A 5,661-nucleotide genomic window follows, 5' to 3' on the forward strand; every position below is an offset into this window, starting at 1 on the left:
TATATATATATATATATATATATATATATATATATATATATATATATGTGTGTGTGTGTGTGTATGGGCTGGGGCATGTGCGCACACTATATATACATATACAGAGTAGAGAGAAACACACAGAGTGCGATAGATAGTTAGATACCGATTTTGTTTAATAAAAAATAGGCAAAACGGTTTGCAATACAATATATAAGTGTTTAATTGTTCAACTGAAAAAAAACCTTTAGACTATATATTTGTAATTCTTTCTGAATTAAACATATTTCCATGCTTTTATAGTTGGGAAGAATAAACAAATGTAATGAATGTTGGTTTCTCCATTTAGATTAAAATATAACAGTGAGTATTAAGCTTAGTCACTAGAACATTTCGCCAAGAAATTTTCACAGATACATAAGGTCATGATTTTTCTTTTGCCGTGCAAGGTTTCATACATTTGAAAAATAATATGTATTAATATGGAAATTTTCTGCCGATATCATTCGAACTATTTAGGTTTATTTCAGGACACCATAGACAGATGATCTAATCCTTCCTTGTAATTAACCCTTGCATATTTGATTATACAGGATCAACTAAATATATAATACACAGCATTACGTGTAAAACCCCTGGAATCCAGAATCATAAATATTTTATTCAGAACAGTCGTTTCTAACGGACGTCAACAAACATGGTTGTGTCGACATGGCTTTTCCTGCATAGTGATCGTTAATAAAACAATAGCTTCTTTTATTGGACGCATAGAACATAGTTACCTCTTACATATCCAACTACAGGCAGTCTTTGTCTCCTTCTGCCAAATGAATCACTATAAACTTCCGCAATTCACAATCATCGTTCGTGTTTATTTCAGGCGACTCTGTTTGAAATTTGTAATATTGCCTGACAACATTACCTTCTCAGTGGTTTGAAATAACTCTAGCTTCTTCCTAGCTGATGAAAAAGAAATGAAATAACAGAAACAAGGGCACATTTGGTGGTATAAATTGTTCTAAGATGTGTCATAATAACTTCACTGTTTCCGTCTAGAAATGCAAGTATTCGTGTATGGAAACATTTTCGGTAAACTGCTGACGAATACTAAGAATATTGGTTACCTATCGGGCAAAACCTCCTCCCATCCAACTCTTCAAATTTTGATTGGTTTGCAATAATTCCTTTGATTTTTCTGTATGGCAGTTTATATATATATATATATATATATATATATAACTCTTTTACTCTTTTACTTGTTTCAGTCATTTGACTGTGGCCATGCTGGAGCACCGCCTTTAGTCGAACTAATCGACCCCAGGACTTATTCTTTGTAAGCCTAGTACTTATTCTATCGGTCTCTTTTGCCGAACTGCTAAGTTACAGGGACGTAAACACACCAACATCGGTTGTCAAGCGATGTTGGGGGGGGGGGGCAAATACAGACACAGAAACACACACACACACACACATATATATATATATATTTATATATATACATATATACGACGGGCTTCTTTCAGTTTCCGTCTACAAAATCCACTCACAAAGCTTTGGTCGGCACGAGACTATAGTAGAAGACACTTGTCCAAGATGCCACGCAGTGGGATTGAACCCAGAACCATGTGGTTGGTAAGCAATTTTCTTACCACACAGCCACTCCTACGCCTATATATATATTATTGTTATTAATTTTATTTTATTTGTTTGCTTATCGTATCGAAAAATACTCGTACTAAAAGACCAGGAAAGTATTCCGTTTGTATTTATAACGTGTGAGTACAGCTTTACACAATACACTTTTGCTAATATTGATCCTATCAATTGATGAATATGCATAAAAAAAAGATAGTAATAAACAAAATATGATCATGTGAGTGATTTTTTTTTTAAATGTCTATCATTATTCACGTTTTAAAAATATCTTATTGCCCCATGAAAAGCACTTGACTCGTAATCACACTGAAACATATGTATATATATATATATATGTATGTATGTGTGTGTGTGTCCGGAGCAGAATATAACTTGACTAACTTCTTATTTTACTCATTGATTGTTATTGTAACAATCTGTGATCTAATAATCCTTTCTTCACTAGGCATAAGAACTTAAATACTTTGGGAGAGATTAATCGATTACTAAATCGACTTTAGTTCTTACCTAGTACTTATTTCATCGGCCTCGAAATAATGAAAGATCATCTATGCACATTTTTTCCCGTGTCCCAACTATTCTGCCAGCAGAACGTCACAATAGAATCGGGGACCAAATTATATTTAATACTTCCGTGGAATATGGGTATTTACATGGAGTTCTGAACATTAGTTAGATGTCTATCCATCACAAATTGCAATCCTTATATGTGTGTGTGTGTGTGGAGACGCTCCGCTCAGTGGTAGTAACGTCGAGCTTACGATAGTGAGGTTGTGAGTTCGAATCCCGACACTTTATCTCAGGTTGCTCCAGTTTATTCAGCTGTAGAAATGAGTTGCGATCTCACAGGTGCCAAGCTGTATCGGCATTTGCTTTTCCCTTGGATAACACAGGTAGCGTGGAGAAGGGAGGCTGGTATGCATGGGTGACTGTCTGCTGGTCTTACATAAACAACTTTGCTCGGACTTGTGCCTGGGAGGGCAAATTTCTAGGTGAAAGCCCATGGTTAGTCATGACCGAAGGGGTCATAAATATAAATATATACATATATCTTTATAAATCTTTCAATCTTGAAATTGTTTCAGCTTCAAATCTGTGGTCATGTCGGTGCACCACCGTTGTAGATAAGTGCTGAATCCTGGAAATACTACAATACCATGTCAACCCATAGGAAAGGCGAAGGAAGCCCCTAACTATTCGCCTAATTCTAAAAATCAGTTTAATATCAATGACCCAAAATAGGGACCGTATCAGATATTAAGCTAAGAAGAGATACTGCACTTTTATCTGAGAAAATCATAGGAATTATATACCATAGGAATTATATATAAAACGTCCTCATTCCTAATACTCAGGCGTTTGAAATTATCTTTTACTTTGTCCTTATAGCGTAATAGCGACCGGCCTAGACCGGCCTACATTACGTCATGAATTTACAAGCTGCCAATAAAAAAATTTGTTCGACTACTATTCATGCGAAGGATGTGTCCACACCATCGATTCTGAGACGATCAAAAAAGCCTCTTATATCATATGAAAGTTATTCAGCTGACTGATGTACCTACGATAAATGTCCCTGATCTATAGAAAAGAAGTTAGGTCACTGTCTTATACACGTCAAAGTTTGTCCCTATTGAGACATAATGGGCTGTCGAAAGGCGATGATAAATCTTCTCGAAAGCTGTACTGGACATTTCAATAGGAGTTTGGACCTTTCTATCGAGTGTTAGCATTGCTTTCTCGAACACAAATGCGCGAAGTATGTGTTTTGCCAGTTCGTGCGCAGGCTGCGATTATAGAAGTGAGGGAATATATTCTCATTTATTCGCCTGGTGTTCAAACACCTGGAAGTCATAGACAAGCGTCATAACACAAAAACGAGACAAAACATTAATGTCTATCGTTCCTGTAGCTGGACCTAATGTGATTTATCTCATCATCATCATAATCATTAATGTTATTATTTTAGGTAAGCGGAAAACTGGCAGAATAGTTTGCACGTTGGGCAAAACGCCTAGAAGCATTTCTTTCGTCATTACATTCTGGGTTCAAATGCCACTGTGGTCGAATTTTCCTTCCATCACTTCGCATCAATAAAATGTGCTAGTTGGCATTAGGGTCGTTTTTATACCCTGAAATTGCAGGCTTTGCACCAAAATTCGAAAATAATATTATTTCCGTTCGAAATTAATATTAATATTTCCGTTGGTTTTCAACGGATATTTGTCAACTTCGTATCAATTTCTACAACCCAAATATTCATCTTACCACTTTCTTAGAATACTTACTGTACCAAGCAAACATGTTTACTTTAGTGTCAAGACATTAATACCGATATGTAACATACTCAGCTACATCACGAAGCATCTTGCAACCGTTTCTGAAGCGAAAGATAATTTTATTGTAGTTCCAGAATTTGTGAAATTCGTATTTTAGATAGCATTGTATTTTACTATGTTCTTAAGTTCTGATACCATCGCTACTGAGTCAAAAAATAGCTACTTATTTTATGGGTGTGAATGATCTATTTGTTCCAGAGTTTAGAATTTGACATCTTATCGTACTTTTAAATAATAATTTTCAAATTTCGTGTTGTGTTTTATGAGAACACCCTTTTCCCATAATTTCAAATCCAAATATTTTACAGATTTGCTAATAGAACATCGTAGCACTCCTGTCATAACCGCAGTTCTTATAGTCCTCTTTGGGAGCATGTAAATATATGCGTGAGTGTGCGTGTTTGTGTGGATGTATGTAAGTATGTATGTAAGTATGTATGTAAGTATGTATGTATGTATATATGTATGTACTTGAAAGTAAAAATCCATAAATATATATGGCCAAAGGTCTTTTCTCTTTCACCATACATTCTGCATTCAGCCAAGATGCCTTTGTTGCCTGCGTCCGTCCTTATATATTTAGGTTTTATTTCTTGATCCCCAGCAGGCATAATCAAACCCTGCGTCTCTCCATGTCCTCCAACACTTACAATATATTTTCTTTGTAAGTATTTCTCTTCGTACCATTACTCTGCAATTCCGAGAAAGTTACTTTCCTTTTCTTCCTTCATCTGACATATTCTCTCCTACTGTCTTCAAAATTTCCTATTTACTGCCAGTAAAGTACTCGTTCAAATTCTATTTCCACGCACTTTTTTACACTTATCAATCATTATCTTCAATCCTTTGAGTTTATATATAACCTGCCCACTTTAGCCTGTGAGCGTATAACCCTGCTAATTACAAAAAAATGTTCTATTTGTCTTTTCTTCCTTTCGTATCTTTATGTGCGATAATTATTCTGACTTTCTGCTTCATGTGCGTTCCACACTTGAAAACACAAAATTCCATTCCGATGTCATTGATAAATGCTCTCATAGTACGGATAAGGATATTCTATTTCCTCTGTATCTTGCCGTCTAGGTTTAGATCATCTGTTAACTGTAAAAGGTATATATTCCTGAGCTATATCCTGGTATACACCCCTCATTTCGAAGGAGAATGGAATATGTGCAATGGAATACAGTACAATTATAAACTATCAATTTGGAAGATACACCAAATAAATATGCATTTCTCAAGTGGGTGCCTACCTTTTACCATAACCGTTTTCCAATTTTACAAAATTTCCTGTGTTAGTTCGGGGCTGGTATTTACAATTTTAAGTGTTTTAGTGTATTCAGGACCAATAGTACATGACAGTTTCATATTCCGTATTAATAAATCCAGCGCTTGATCAGCCTCTTTGTAGACACTGTAAACCATGCATTTGATTCATAGTCGGTATTTCTTCTCCTTGAATTACTCCGGCATTATTTCTGTGTATCAGGGAACAAGATGTGTTCCTCTAAATATGTATACATCATTTCTGAGAACATACTTGTTAAAGGATTTGCTAGTAGTGTCATATAAATTATCGATCGACAATTTGAGATCGCACGCGGTTTCTACTGTTTCTTAACGAATAGTTTTCATTATCATTCTTAGTAAAATAGGTCAGATTCTGCATCACGTGTTTTCTGCTTCT

General features: G+C 35.3%; 1 non-coding gene across 1 annotated transcript; it reads right to left on the bottom strand.

Moving 5' to 3' along the window:
* Window positions 1-2,756: 2,756 nt before the first annotated feature.
* LOC128249558 (U2 spliceosomal RNA) lies at window positions 2,757-2,944 on the bottom strand. The gene has a single exon (XR_008265671.1). It is a non-coding gene; the product is annotated as a U2 spliceosomal RNA (small nuclear RNA).
* Window positions 2,945-5,661: the final 2,717 nt, after the last annotated feature.

The sequence above is a fragment of the Octopus bimaculoides genome, chromosome 15 (genome assembly GCF_001194135.2).
Source record: "Octopus bimaculoides isolate UCB-OBI-ISO-001 chromosome 15, ASM119413v2, whole genome shotgun sequence".
In the NCBI taxonomy this organism is placed as follows: domain Eukaryota; kingdom Metazoa; phylum Mollusca; class Cephalopoda; order Octopoda; family Octopodidae; genus Octopus; species Octopus bimaculoides.